Source organism: Hyla sarda, chromosome 4 (assembly GCF_029499605.1).
Source record: "Hyla sarda isolate aHylSar1 chromosome 4, aHylSar1.hap1, whole genome shotgun sequence".
Taxonomy (NCBI): domain Eukaryota; kingdom Metazoa; phylum Chordata; class Amphibia; order Anura; family Hylidae; genus Hyla; species Hyla sarda.
In genome coordinates, this window is record NC_079192.1 from 181,677,420 (window position 1) to 181,694,292 (window position 16,873).

Sequence of the window (16,873 nt, forward strand, 5' to 3'; positions counted from 1 at the left end):
CGCCACACAACCATTTCAATTGATCCTAAGAAGCTTTAGTGTAAATTTCTTGCATATATACAAAAGTTCCAAACGTTTCATGTAATAGTAATGCAGAGAAATCGAAAACAATTCACCCACGTGTACCTGTTGCGGACACGCTAGACACTCTTCACACTGCCGGAATTTTCAGCCCATGCCAGGGCCACCTTCAGCTGAACAACCTTTCTCTCACGAAGGGGATCAGAGTGGAGTATCGACGCAAGCTCCACTCTGATCCCCTTCGTGAGAGGAAGGTTGTTCAGCTGAAGGTGGCCCTGGCATAGGCTGAAAATTCCGGCAGCGTGAAGAGTGTCTAGCGTGTCCGCAACAGGTGCACCTGGGTGAATTGTTTTCGATTTCTCTGCATTACTATTACATGAAACGTTTGGAACTTTTGTATATATGCAAGAAATTTACACTAAAGCTTCTAAGGATCAATTGAAATGGTTGTGTGGCGTTTCATTTGCACATGGATCTATGAGTGAGTCTGTGAGCCCTCACTACTTAACGCACCAAACCCACCCAGGTGTGAACAGGTGACCATTCATATTTATATATTGGACTCCAAAAGATTTGGACATTCAATGTGAATGTGTGTTTTAGAAAGTATACCCTAAAAACCACCAGACCTGCAGTAGCACAGAAACATGACACACATGACAACTCCTATCAGTGTGCTGTGTGCCTCCCTGCTGCTCCTTCACTTGCCTGGACTGTAATCCTCCTCTTCCTCCTGGACCTCTACAGTCTGTGCAGTGCAGGCTCCTCCCCCTGATTCTGTGGCCTGACTGAACCAATTAAATGTTGACATTGGGAGGCTAAAAAATATAACCGGGGTTTTGGCAATGCAAACCCTCCCTCATCTTTAAACCGCTGCAGATTTTCTAATTTTATTTTTGGTTTTCGACCATTCCAAATCAGTTCCTTGAATTAGTTGTTGATCCTCTAAAAGAGGTTAGATGGCAACTATATAGAAGAATTTTGAAGGATTTATAAAAGTTGAGGCATGTACAACATTTTAATAAGGTTTACTCTGCCCACTATTGATAGAGGTAGTTTACGCCATGCTACAGTCTTTCGCTTCAATGTATTTTACAGTGGGATTAGATTCAGAGATACATAATCTTGAATACAGGGGGTAATCTCTATCACTAAATATTTCATTTAAGTCACAATAGTCACTTCCTCATTAATGTAAATATTAGTCAGAGTCCAGTCTAAAGGCATAGGAAAGGATTTCTGTCAATTAATACAAATACAGGAAAGCATTCTCAATCATGTAATTAAATTAATGTAATCATATATAAACTTGCGCCAAGTGTTAAACAAAGTGATAAGAAAAATATAACCGTCAGATTCATATTTTTATTAATCTCTTTGTTAAGTTATGCCAATAGGAAATTAGGTTTTAAACAAGAACCTGGTTTGCGCAAAAATGTGCCCTTTTGACACAAAGGTGGCATGGGTTTAAGCATGCTGCCTTTATGTCAAAAAGGCACATTTTTGCGCAAACCAGGTTCTTGTTTAATCTATGGAGGTGACGTCGATTTTTAGGGCTGCCACATGTGGCAGCCTCACTTGTGCCTGAATTTATCAAGAGGCATCCGCCAGCGTAGGAAATTCCTATCTGGGTAAATCCCTCTATAGTTTTCAATAAAATAGTAAAACAAACACAGGAGGACTCACCACTTCAACTTGCAAATTCAAAAAGTACTGGAAGAAACACAATTTCTTGTGAATAAAGTGGGCTCAAGAATACAACCTGAAGGTGTTACCACATATAACTAGTCTCATGCATTAAATCATAGGGTAGAAGCACAAGAAAACATTTTCAGTGCAAAACAGTTTTCTCTACTCTTACATCGGAAACAATGGGGTATGTATTAAAAAGTAGCACCTACCTTTGTAACTATTAGATCTTCATCTACTCCAGCCTTACAGTGATACTGCTGGGAAACCTGTAACCAGTATTTAAAGTACTTCAATCCCCCCCCCCCCCCCCCCAAGAACTGTCACATGTAGCAATGAAACTGCGTTCAGGTATCTGATGACAATCCCAAGACATATCTAGGTAGATGACTGCTGTAGCCAGCAGCTATTGGCAGAAAACCTTATACTTAAGCGGTTTTTGATAATAAAAAGATGAGACATTTAAGACTGGTTATATGAAAATTATATTAAAAAAAATAGGGGGGGGGGGACTCCAAACATTTTCTTCTCAAATAAATAAATTTTGTCCACAACAACAGAAAAGCATCATCAGGCTAAGATTCCACTGAGGTTTTGTCCTTGTGGCAAAAAAACGGCAAAAAAAAGTGCATGAAAAACCGCCACTAATTTTCATCGTGTTTTGGCGTTTTTTCTGGTGTTTTTACCTTTCTGTTAAAATTGCATTTTTGCCCCTTTGACAGTTTCCCTGCGAGTGTGTTTTTAGAATTTTGTTGGGTGCCAGAAAAAAAAAAGATTTACGGTATATTATATTTTTGTAGAACAAAATTTTTGCACGTTTTTAATCAGGGACCAATTTATGTGAACGGGCAGGGACATAAAAATTTAGCTATCAATATAAAAAATGGATAAAAGGGCAATGTAATTGTCAAAATAATATTTTTTTTATTAATTTAGTGAAACTTTATTTGTAATGTATTTTAATTATGAAGGAGACTTATCATTCTTTTCAAACGTATGGCTTTTATAGGACAATTTTTTTAATTTACTTTTGCCTACATGTGACATATTTATCAAATAGTCGTACGTCCTTCATAAATAAATCACATGTAAGCAAAACCTGGGAAACGCGCTTACAAAAGCATTTTTTAAAGCAGTGCAGTAAAGTTTTCCCTTATGTTAAAAGCTGAAGTTCTTTATCTACCCTTTATTACCAGTAGCGTTGCTAGAGAGTGACGGGGAAGATGCATGCGTATCGCATCGGGTGAGACCCTGACAGGCCTGCCTGGCACTAAATAGCTGCACTCCAACTATCCCACAACAACCCATCCACCCTCCTCAGAAATGAAAAATTATTAAAAACATACTATGCAGCACCATGAATATCCATACTCTGGAGGGTTTTGGTTTAATTTTCAGCCCACATTTTGTGATGTTGGTGGGTGGAGTCTTGCGTCGCTGCGCTGAGGCCCGTGTTTACGTCAGGAAGGAAAACAGCGCCGCACCAACAGGCACATAAACAATAGTGAAGCCACAAGAAAGAAAGAAAAACGGCTCAGTAAGTTACCCACCCCAAATTGTACATGAAGCTGTATTACTATGGATGTTTCTTTTTTTTAAGGAAAAATGTTAGTGCCACATATGGGTTATTTACGTAGTCTGTAAAAATTCTTACACAATTATTTTGTGCCTTATTCTATTTTAACACAACAATAATTTTTACACCAGCATCTACGTGTCCTAAAATTAACAAGGTGTGTAGTGTGTAATTTCAACCTTAAAATTTATAGAATTATTAGTTATATCTTTATTTTTTTCTATAATTAACATTAACATTAATGTAGTAGCTTTGTTTCATGATGCAGAACAAGAACAGTTGTTAAAGTGGGTGTTCATGTCCTTTTCTGAAGATGCAGGGCTCAAGTCCTGCAGGAACTCGTGGGAACGGAGTTCCTGCACTTTTTCCACAGCACGAACGCAGTTCCCATTAGCAGGGGTCCCTCAGGACCAGCCCTTAAAGGGGTACTCTGCCCCTAAACATCTTATCCCCTATTCCTGCTGCTGGGGACCCCAGCGATCTCGGCTGTGGCACCCCAAACATCCGGTGCACGGAGCGAGCTTGGCTCCGTGCTGGATGACTGGTGATGCGGGGCAGAGGCTCGTGACATCACAGTAATGCCCCCTCAATACAAGTATACGGCCGTCACGCCCTCTCCCATACACTTGCATTGAGGGGTTGTGACGTTACAAGTCACCAACGCTTCACCTAACACTCTAAACGAACGCCGGGTGCAGCAGGGAAAAAAAGGGGGTCCCCAGCTGTGGGACCCCCGGGATCAGACACCTTATCCCCTATCCTTTGAATAGGGTATATGATGTCTAGTACCCCTTTAAGTCTAAATCTTGGGTGAGTATGCACTTTCTGTAAGCCAGGTTGGACCTGGAATACATATCCGACTTTGAAATGGAGATGCAACTTTTTTTCTTCATAAATAGCAGATTTCAGAAATGTGCTTTGGAATAAGCAAAAATCTAAAAGTCGCAGCATGTATAGAAAAGTCGAACGTGCGCAAGTATCTTTTTTATGCAAAGAAAATCTACTACGGAGCTTGATAAATCTCCTTCTATGTGTATGTGATTTTTAACTACTGTTTAACTTTATTCTGTATATTTCCGACATTGTTTAGGTGCTACTACTACTCCCAGCATGGAACAAACTGGGAGCTGTAGTGCCTACACCAAGAGACAGATCGCAGCAGGTGAGACTCCTGACACCCTTTTCGATCGTCCTTTATAATGTGGAGATGCAAGCGGCACGCCGCACCTCTCCGCTCCCCTGACCGGCACTGTACTGGGCTGTGATTTAAAGTTCTCTTCACATCACAGATTCCTATATGCCACGATGAGTTGTGATTGGCCAGATGGTGCCCTATATGGTGGCACTGACAGGTGGTAGCAAAAACAAAAGGCCTAGCACCTCAAGCGACATTCAGCAGCACAGCAGCAGCACATGCAGACAGACAGGTGGCATTGCAGGTACAGGCAGACAGATGGTGGGCAGTTGGCACATCTCCCGAGCGCTCCTCTCTGATGGCCATGTCGCATGTCATCACTGATGGCAGGGCGGTTTGAGGATTTTGGTCTACACATGTGAAGGTGCATTACTGACATAGCGAGGATTGGAAGGACCCCGGGAATGTAGAATATTGTGCATCCCCCGCGGCCTGTGAATGGTGATGCATATAGTGTATGCATTGCTGCAGGGGCACACGCAGGATTTTCACATAAAATAATAACTCCACACCTAGAAGGCATATTTCTACTGCAGTGGCTAATACCATCATACAGTTATTAAATAAAAACACTATATAGAAACCAATAACACCAGGCCAAAGGGACAAATAATAGCACCAGACCATGACCACTACCATTACCACCATATAGTGATGGGATAATGCTGCCATACTTATACTATACACAGACCAGTATTACCAATAACACCACTGTACACAGACCAATAACACCACTATACAAGGGACAGATAATTCTGTGACACTATGACCACTATCATTACTACCATATAATGATGGGATAATATTATCTTACTGATACGGAATAAAATCACTATTCAGAGACCATTAGCACCACCAGGGCCGGACTGGCCATCGGGCACACCGGGCATTTTCCCAGTGGGCTGGGCCATCTGCAGGCCAGGCCGTCTGCCTGCCCTGAGCACTCAGGAGCAGCAGCCGCCGCTTTAAGAGCCCTGCCGGCCATCACAGCTGTCACAAGAAGACTAGGTCTGTGTAGGAGCCGGGGCAGAGGCTAAAGCCACTCTGCCTACAGTTCTCATTCATTTCAATGTCCACTCGAGCAGGACTGGACCCGGAGATACCTGTGGCTGCTGGGTAGTAGCACTTCCCCCATATGATAATCAATATGGCTGCCGTACATTCCCAGAATCCCAGGCCCAGTGTAGTAGGACATAGTGATGCTGGCCCTGTGAACTTCATAAGCGGCCACAAGGGAGGGGTCTGCCTTACAGCTACTTCATCGGCCGGGCACAGGCTGAAGAGTGAAGACAGCATGCTCCGGCTAGTGGAGCCTCTCTAGTCTACTCTACTCTCATCAGATGTCCCACTGCAGACATCGGGCTGGAGAAGATAGAAGTTTATGTAGACAAGTTTACAGCTGCTTGATAGTCCATCCTAACTCCCCCCGCTAACCTCTGTGACCTGCCTGTCAGTTTGCAGTACAGCTCTGTGCACAGCCAGACCTCCTCACTGTGCAAGGTACTGTAGATTAGATGTGGATTACACCTACAGCAGAGACTCACCTCCAGAGCTGCCACACAACCCTTTTATTACATGCATTATTCCTAGTCACCTCCAGAGCTGCCACACAAACCTCCTATCACATGCGTTATCCCTAGTCACCTCCAGAGCTGCCACACAATTTTATTCTCCTGTGGCGCCTTATCCTCCAGTCACCACCAGAGCTGCACTCACAATTTTGCTGTTACATGTGTCTTATCCTTTAGTCATATCCAGAGCTGTAGTCACTTCTCTGCTGTTACATCATGTCTTCTCCTCCAGTTGCATCTATTATGCCCCAGGTTACATCCAGACCTGGCCCAAAACCCTCCTGTTACATATATTATGTTCCCGTCACCTCCAGAGCTGCCCCACAACCCTCCTGTTACATATATTACTGTAAATCCCAGTCGCCTCCAGAGCTGTCCCACAACTTAATTCTCCTTTGACGCTGTATCCTCCACTCACCTCCAGAGCTGCACTCACTATTCTCCTGTGGCGTCCTCCAGTCACTTATAATGCTGCAATCTCTATTTTGTTACTACATCACCTCTTCCCCACCAGTCACCTTCAAAGCTGCACTTACTATTTTGCGACCCCGGCACTCAGTGAGGAGCACGTGCTTCATTACTATGGGAGCGCCGAAAGACCTTAGTACAGCTCTCTGGAATCATCAGCACTCCCATAGGAATGAATGGAGTGCATGCCGCCTACCGGTAGACGACACCTGCTCCTCACTGAGAGCGCTGGGGTCCCGTCCTTGTGATCCTAAGGGGCCCCAACGGTGCGACCCCCGCGATCAGCTACTTATCTGGAGATCCAGGCTGGATGTCACACTGCACTCAGGGCTTTGAAACGCCCCGCATGCACCAAGCCACTTTATTTGCATAAAAAGAAAACCAGGAATAATGGAGGGAAAAAGCAACGCATTAGCAAACGCAAAAAAAATCATTTGATTATCATCAGCGTCACCTGCACTACAAGCTTATAACAATAGGTTAGTACAGGTAATGCTGATGATAGATTTCCTTTAATGGTCTATTTACACGTACAGTATTCTGCGCAGATTTAATTGTAAACTAAATGACTGAACACAGCTTCAAATCCTGCGCATCAAATTTGTGCATCAAATCAGCACAGAATACTGTACATGTGAATAGACCCTAAAAGCATATCCCTTATCCCCATAATAGGAGATGAGTGTCTGATCATGGAAGGGTCCAACCACTGGGACCCTTGATGACTTCCAAAATGGGGCCCTGCTCTCCCTGCTGAGCAATCTGGTCCCCTCCTTCCGGTTTGTCCTCGTCTCAGCAGTGATGATCCGCTCAGCAAGTCGCTGACTCAGTGATTGGCTGAGCAAGTCGTCACTACCAAGACGAGTACAGGAACTGTTCTGGAGATGGCAGGGGCCCCATCCTGTGGATAGAGCATAGTTTTTAATAAGTGGATAACAAGCCTGTGATACTAGAATAATACATTTTGTAATATTTCCCCCTCTATGTTGCCACATAGCACAGACTCGCCCCTATATAGTATAAGCTGTCCCCCCCCTCTTTCTGCTCCCATATAGAACAGGATCCCCCCTCTCTGTGTCACTATACAGTATAGGCTCCACCCTCTGTGATGTAATTTAGTGCAGAAAACCTTCTGTGCTGTCATATAGTACAGGCCCCTCCATGTTCCACCATATAGTATGCCCCCCCACCCCCCTGTGCCCCCACATGCTACTATATGGTGGCATAGAGGGTGCCTTACTACTTTGTGGTGGTAAAGGCCTTACTACTTTGTGGTGGCACATTAGAGCTTAAAGGGATACTCTGGTGGAAAACTTTTTTTTTAAATCAACTGGTGCCAGAAAGTTAAACAGATTTGTAGATTACTTCTATTAAAAAAAATCTCAATCCTTCTAGTACTTATTAACTGCTGCTGAATACTACAGAGGAATTTCTTTTCTTTTTGGAACACAGAGATCTCTGCTGACATCATGACCACAGTGCTCTCTGCTGACATCTCTGTCCATTTTAAGAACTGTCCAGAGTAGAAGAAAATCCCCATAGCAAACATATGCCTCTCTGGACAGTTCCTAAAATGGACAGAGATGTCAGCAGAGAGCACTGTGCTCATGATGTCAGCAGAGAGCTCTGTTTTCCAAAAAGAAAAGAATTTCCTCTGTAGTATTCAGCAGATAATAAGTACTAGAAGGATTAAGATTTTCTTTTATAGAAGTCATTTACAAATCTGTTTAACTTTCTGGCACCAGTTGATTTAAAAAAAAAAAAGTTTTCCACCGGAGTACCCCTTTAACTTCTTTATGGAGGCACAGAGGGACATTTCGCTGATGCAGAAAGAGATTGTGGGCACTAATTCTGTGTGGGGCAAGACACATTGGGAGTTTGTTAAGAGCTGAGGATGGTGCTGGAGCGAAAAATCTAAAATGTTTGTCTTGCAGTTTCTGCGGAGAAAAGTGAACAATTCCAATCAAAGAAGATGTCACATTTGATCTGTGTAGTGATAGTGTTTTCCACTATATGGTTTACTGTATGGTGGTGGGGTGGGGATATTAGTCTTTGTTTAGTCGATTTTCTACAGTTTGGTGGTATTATCCAGTCACTATGCGGTGGTAATTGTAGTGGTTCTGGTGTGTCAGTTTTATATGGCCCTTGTATACTGGTAATATTAGTCTCAGTATGCAGGATTAACAGTAGCAGTACTATGTAACAGTAGCAGTACTATGGGGGAGATTGGAAAAGTTGCTGAGTTGCCCATAGTAACCAATCAGATCGCTTATTTAATTTTTGAAACGGCTCTGAAAAATGAAAGAAGCAATCTGATTGGTTGCTAAGGGGGACTCAGCAACTATTCCTCTGGACATGTTTTGATAAATTTTCCCTATATGATTTATTTTGAGGTACATGTTGTTATCATGGGAAATTAACCTACGTTAACTTTTGGCTCCTCCCACCTTGATCACACACTTTTGTGGCTCTGCCCTCACATAGCCACACCAACAATAAAAATGGGCTTCTTAGTCTAAAATGCCCGGGCCTATTTTTGGTCCCAGTCCGGCCCTGAGCACCACTATACAAGGGACAAATAATTGCATCACACCATGACCACTACCATTACCATCATATAGTGACAAGATAATACTACCATACTGACACTAAATATAACCACTGTACACAGACAAGAATCACCAATAAAACTACTAAACACAGACCAGTATCACCAATAACACCACTATACAAGGGACAAATAATACTGCCACAACATGGCCATTACCACCATATAGTGATGGGATAATACCACCATACTGATACTGAATAAAACCATTGTACACAGACTAATATCCCCCCATACAGTGACCATATAGTAGTGATCCCAGCTCTACACAGGCTCTACGGACCTTATAAGTGATTACATACAGTTACATCAGGTGATGTCTTCTCTAATGGGAGTCGATCACTTCTCTTTTTCTTCTCCATCTGGCCCAGACCGTTATGTTAATTCTTCCATTCTCAATTCGTCTCCACAGAACACGCCAGACAAACATTTTAGGTTCCATACTCTTTAAGCACCTATAGTGCTCCATACAGTAATAACCCCTTGGTGTCTCACACAGTAGAGTAAGTAAATAAGCAGATTGGAGAAAGAGTAAGTAGGTACCCCCATTAGGTAGATCCCTGCACATGGTTTCCCCCATTACCAAGGTGCCTCAAGTAAGTAAGTGCCTTTAGGTAGGTCGAAATTTAGATACCTGTTGGTATTTACTCCCTGTAGGCAGTAGCAGCCTTCTATAAGTAGGGGTTACTCCCTGTAGGCAGGTTCCATTGTTGATGGTAGCCCCCTTTATTAAGTTAAGGCCCCCCATATATAGTAGTTGAAGGTCTCCCACATATAATAGTAGCAGCCCCCATTTAGGTAGTAGCAGCAGCAGCCCCCCTAGGTAGTAGTCGTAGTAGAAGCCCCCTTTAGGTAGTAGTAGTAGCAGCTCCCTTTAGGTAGTAGCAACCCACTTTAGGTGGGTAGTAGTAGTAGTAGTAACGCATTTTAGGTACACACATCTATCATACACACACATCACACGTACACACACATCATATATATACACACATCATACATACATCTGTCTAGCTTACACACATCTATCATACAAACTACATCTATCATACATACACAAATCATACATATACACACAATACATACACGCACACATCATACATACAAACACACCCACATCTATCATACATACACACATCATACATGCATTACATACATACACACATCCTACACACACACATCATACATACATGCAGACATCATACATACACACACATCATGCATACACATATCATACATACACCCACCGCTGCCCCCCACATCATACATTACAAACATATACACATACACACATCACACATATACACACATATATCACAAATACACACATCATGCATACAACCACAGCTGCCCCCACATCATTAGTTATGTTAAACACTCAAAAGCCTTGCACACCCTGCAGCGGAGAAGCATTTCCACAGTGTGATGTTGACACCAGAATAGGCCAAAAGTCTCAGGTGCCACAGCAATTATTTATCTTTCAATTCTTTCTGTTTGTTTTAGAAAGAAAAAATAGCAATATAAAATGTTGTTTGTATGATGTTATAATGGCAAACCATGTGAAACATATAATGCATATTTTGTAATGTTAAGGTCCTATTCTAAAATAAAATCTTTTTCTCCTTCATTCTGCATTGCATTCTAAATCCCGAAATAAGGAGGTAAAACAGAATTTATGTAATGTTTGCAAATTTATTAAAAAAAGGAAAAATTTTGCTAGGACGTAAGTATTTTGACCCTTTATTATAACACTTGAAGTTTAGCTCTGGGGGTCTCCCATTTCTATTAATCATCTTTGAGATATCTCCAAGCTTTGTTTGGAGTCCCCTGTGGTAAATTCAGATGATGCAGTTTTTGAAAGAAAAAAAAAACTGCCCAGAAAATTATACTTGATGTGCTGCATTGTGGGAAGATGCTATGTGTGCATGTAGGTTAGCTTTTTTTTCTGAAAATGTTTTAACAAAATTTTTCAATATAAGTCATCGAGCCACATAATAAAAGATGGCAAATAAAAAAACACCTATACTAATAGGATTCTTCTTGAAAAAAGATGCCATAAAAACTAAATCTCGGAGGAGAAAAAAAACAAGGGGCAGTTTTTCATTACCTTTTTCAGGCCAAAAAGTCCAAACAGCAGTCTAAGGTTTCACAGCTGACAATGCACATCAAAGTAAAAAACCAAGCCATTAGGTAGAAAGAACTGCCTGTAGAGCTCAGGGACAGGATTGTGTGGAGGGACAGATCTGGAAAAAAGGTACACAAAAAATGATGCTGCACTAGAAGTTCCCAAGAGCCCAGTGGCCTCCATCGTTCTAAAATTAAGTAATTGTAGGGAAAGGGTCTTGGTAAGAGAAGACCAAGTACCCAATATTTACTCTGGCTGATCTTGTGTGTAGATGGCAGAAACTTGGAAAAGGTCAACGATCACTTCAGCACTTCAATCTGAACTGAGTGACCATGAAGAAGACACATGAAAGCCTGTCTGAAGTTTGCAAAAAAGCACTTAAAGGACACAAACACTATGAGAAACAAGATTCTCGGGTCCCATAAAACCAATATTGAATGTTTTATTCTAAACTCTAAGCGTCATATCTGGAGGAAACCTGCCCCAAGCCAACCTTACAGTGAAGCATGGTGGTGGTAGCATTATCCAAAGGATAGTGGATAAGATGTCAGATCGCCGCGGTCCCGCTGCTGGGGAGCCCCGGGATCCCCGCTGCGGCACCTCGCTATCATTACAGCAAAGAGCGAGTTCGCTCTGTGCGTAATGACGGGCGATACGGGGGACGGAGCAGCGTGACGTCATGGCGCCGCCCCTCGTGACATCACGGCCCGTCCCCTTAATGCAAGTCTATGGGAGGGGGCGTGATGATCACCACGCCCCCTCCCATAGACTTGTATTGAAAGGGGCGGGCCGTGACGTCACGAGGGGCGGGGCCATGACCTAACGATGCTGCGGCCCCTGTACTGCCCATCATTACGTGCAGAGCGAACTCGCTCTGTGCTGTAATGATAGCGTGGTGCCGCAGCGGGGATCCCAGGGGTCCCCAGCAGCGGGACCGAGGTGATCTGACATCTTATCCCCTATCCTTTGGATAGGGGATAAGATGTCTAGGGGCGGAGTACCCCTTTAAGGACCATGCCAATTTTCATTTTTGCACTTTTGTTATTTCCTCATCACCTTCTAAAAATATTAACACTTTAAATATTGTACCTACAGACCCATATGAGGGCTTTTTTTTGCTCCACCAATTTCACTTTGTAATTACATCAATCATTTTACCACAAAATCCACAAAAAGTGCTGATAAACATGAAAGGGGCTGTGGAGCTCCCAAAAGTGGTGCAGCCCCTTCAGACAGCTGATCAGCAGCAGTGATAGTCGTCTAACCCCAACTGATCCAATACTGATAGCCTTTTTAAAGAAGACATCAATTTTAAAAGGCGAAATATGACCTTTAATGTCACAATCAATAAAAATCTATTTATTGGTTCCCATTTGAATAATAATGTTACTTCTAAAATGTAGCAGTAATCTTGAATATACCTTGTGTCATACTCTAATAAGATAGACGACAAATTTCTATTTGCTAAGGTACAATGAAGAGTTAAAGAGCACATTCACATTCCGTATTGTTCTTCTTACTTCTGCAATGTTAAACACAGTTCTTATGAAAATCTTCCATGACATTTTAGTTCTAAGATTACATTTATGTTGATCTCCTAAACTAGTAATTATATAATTTCCTCTCTACGGAATGTAATACAAAACATGAATGTTCTGCATTTACCGGTAATTATTGTAATATAATCCATGGTCCTTCTTAAGAAATCAATAGTAATGGTAATAAATAATAGAAGTATTTACAGCAAAGTTGCAAAACTTCATACTGAAATACAGCCTGGAATGTTTTACTACATTCACTATACAGTGTCCAGGGGTTTTGTGCTTCTGGGTACAATGTTCAATGTCCTGTCTTAATTTGCTCCAAAGCTAAAATCGTGAAAAAAATTTTTTTAAAGGGTTGTCCAGCAAATAACTTATTGTTAAAATTGGTCAGGGTCGGGGGATTAAAAAAATTTATGAAAATAAAAAACAACAACAAAAAAACTTTTTTTATCTTCCTCGCACCATTGCTGCCCCCCGGTATCTTGGAGCTCCGATTCCTGCTGTGCATAGCTTCTGAGTTTGGTGACTTGACGTCACACACCCGCTCATCCATTCAGCAGACGCAGAAATGTTCTGCCTCAGCTACAGATTGGCTGAATGGGTGTGACATCACGTCACCAAACCCAGAAGCACCGGATAGTGTTGAGCAGAGCTAGGTTTCCAAACAGGTTTTTTTCTGGAAAACTGCCACTGCAATTTTTTTTGCCAATGTCAGAAGTGGATCCAGCAGGCAGTGGCTTTGGCAGTGGCAGTTTTCCAAAAAATGCCCAAAAAGCAGGTAAAGTTAGTGATCATTCTTTTTTTTTTAAAGAATATATTTTAAAAAGAAGTTATTCGCCGGACTTTAGTCTGCCTAATCTTTACATTGTAGTTGGATCCTAATAAAAATGGTGACATCTACCAACATCTTTATGACAGAACAACACGGTAGAATTGGGAAAAGATTAATTCATCAGGGGTTTAATAACATATACAAAGTCCGGCTCAAAAAAATCTGGGGTATTTATGATTGAAATGTTTAATGGCACTGGGACTCACACCTATCTCAAGATCAAGGGCCACCCAGCTTGCTTTAAAGGGGTACTCCAGTAAAAACCTTTTTTCTTTTAAATCAACTGGTGGCAGAAAGTTAAACATATGTGTAAATTACTTCTATTAAAAAATCTTAATCCTTCCAGTACTTATTAGCTGCTGAAGGCTACAGAGGAAACTCCTTTCTTTTTGGAACACGGATGACATCATGAGCACAGTGCTCTCTGCTGACATCTCTGTCCATTTTAGCAACCATGCATAGCAGATGTATGCTACAGGCAGCATGGTGGCTCAGTGGTTAGCACTGCTGCCTTGCAGTGCTGGGGACTTGGGTTCAAATCCCACTAAGTACAACAATAAATAAAGCGTTATTATTATTATAATAACGTCAGCAGAGAGAACTGTGCTCGTGATGTCATCAGAGAGCATTCCAAAAAGATAATAATTTCCTCTGTAGTATTGAGCAGCTAATAAGTGCAGGAAGGATTAAGATTTTTTAATAGAAGTAATTTACAAATATGTTTAACTTTCTGCCACCAGCTGATTTAAAGGAAAAAAGGTTTTCACCGGAGTACCCCTTTAACCTTCTTTCTAAAGCTGTTTAAAACAGTTTGCATAACCCCTACAGAGGTTAAAAGAAGTTGTGTAAACAGCGTTGTGCTATGAGCTATGCTGTTTGGGTAACTCCCATTAATAGTCAATGAGGGCTGCACAAACTGTGTAAAACATATATTTATATTTATCACATAATCTGTGGATATGCTATAAATGTCCCAGATGGGAATACCCCAAGAAAAGACAGCCAACAATGTACAGGACTGCTCACGATCATCTATAGAGACTGGCTCAATATGGCTCCCTATGAAAGTGTCTCTTGTGTACATGGGTATATGTTTGCTTAAAATACGGAGATTAGATTGTAAATGTGAGTACAAGGTATAACAGCTGAGTGCCTGTACATATAGGGGGAGATTTATCAAAACCTGTTCAAAGGAAAAGTTACCCAGTTGCCCATATCAACCAACCAGATTGCTTCTTTCATTTTGCACAGGCCTTGTTAAAAATGAAAGAAGCGAGCTGATTTGTTGCTATGGCCAACTGGGCAACTTTTCCTCTGGACAGGTTTTGATAAATCTCCCCCATAGAGACTACATGTACAAATACATTGGTCCCAGTTACAGTGGCCCCGGTTACAAAATGAATTGATCCCAGGATAACCATTGTATGTTAAGACCATAACTCTATGGAAACCTGGTAAATGGTTCTGAAGCCCCAAAATGTCATCCAAAATAGGAAAGTGAGAATTAAAGAAAAATAAGTAGATAACTAATACAGATAAAGCAAGTGTAATGTCTGTCTTGGTTATGTTCATACACGGTCGTTGGATTTAGGTTTTGTCTGAACAGTTTGATGTTTCCTGGCTAGGAAATAGTTAAAGCTTTTATCCTTTTATATGATTTATATGCTGCTATGTAGTTGTTAGTGCAATACTCCTTGTTTGTTTGTGCTTTAATGCTACTATTCCTGCCTTACATTGCACTTTGTATTTATCTTTTGAGATGTTCTGGGTTTTTATCCATGGTTATATAGCATGCTCATAGTAGATTTTTATCCGTGTTTGATAAGTAATTTTTTAGGATTAGTATGTCCTTTCTGCTAAGTAGCTGTTCATACTGTGTGTTTTCTTGTATCCGTTTTCTGAGTTTTTGTACAAGACATCCCTTTTACCCTTCATGGGGACTCTGGGGAATTGAGATTTAGTACAAGATATCTCCGTGCTCCATGCTGGACTCTGGGAGATTGAGTTTTAGTATCAATTCCTGTGTCTACTGGAGGTTTTCTGGGGGATTGAGTTTTCTCCTGTTTGTTCCTGGAGTCTATTCTGACTCATCCCATTCTGGTCTAGTGTTACCTGTGCTCTGTATGTTATAATTCTTGTTTGTTCATGGAGTCTATGCTGACTCATCCATTTCCCAGTCTTGTGTTCTGGACCTAATCTGTTTTTTAGTTATTTGTGTCCAGTGTGAACAGTGTTATATATTTATATCCTGTTTGGTTGATCTGATCTTTAGAGTGTGTTGGTACATGCACTGATCATAGAGTTCATGATCACTGAATTAGTGGTTCCTCTGTGCTTTACCATTGGTCTATAGTGTCCTTGGTGCTTACTTACTGATCTGTGTCCTCTGAACTTTATCTGTTTATATCAGTTATCTGAGTCCAGTATTGATAGTGTTCTATGTTCCTGTAATGTTTCTGGCTCTTGAACGACTGTGTATTATTATGTGTTTTTACGCCACTGCACTGCGCAGGGAGGGACAGGCGCCAAGTTGTTGATCCATCGGTTAGGATGGGCAAGTAGGCAGGGAGAGTGTTTTTAGGGTCAGTTTAGGGCTCACTCTCCCTGTCCCCCAGTCGGTCCTGACAGCAAGTTCTTACATATAAAAGTGAGAAAGTGCTGCTGGGAGCTGTAAATCACAGTCTATGTAGAGGACAGGACCTTCTTCAGGGTCCTGTACAGTACACACACTTGGGGAGCAAAATCTGTGCAGAGGAAAAGTTGACCAGTTGCCCATAGCAACCAATCAGATTGCTTCTTTTATTTTTCAGAGGCCTAGTTAAAAATGAAAGAAGCAATCTGATTAGTTGCTGGTCAATTTTTCCTCTGCACAGGTTTTGATAAATTTCCCTCACTGTCCAAAAAAAGTAAAATGGAGCCACCCTCACCTAGTTGCCAGCTAACCCTGGCACAGGTAAAGAGTAGTAAAGAGCATGTAGTACCTCCCTGTACTGTAGGGGGCAGTACCAATGCCCATTCTGATTGGTCAGTTCTTCCAGCCATTAACCCTTTTTGCAAATCTGGACTGTCTGTACCATTGTGTCTTGAGTACGGTTTTAACTTATAATGTTCTAGATAAGCCCACTGTATGTAGAAAATATTGCAACTTGAAGCCATTGTACATTGAGGGACCATTGTACGCAGCGCATGGCAAAAAAAAACTGCTTGCAAATGAAATAATTCTAAAACGTAACATATATGGGGCCTT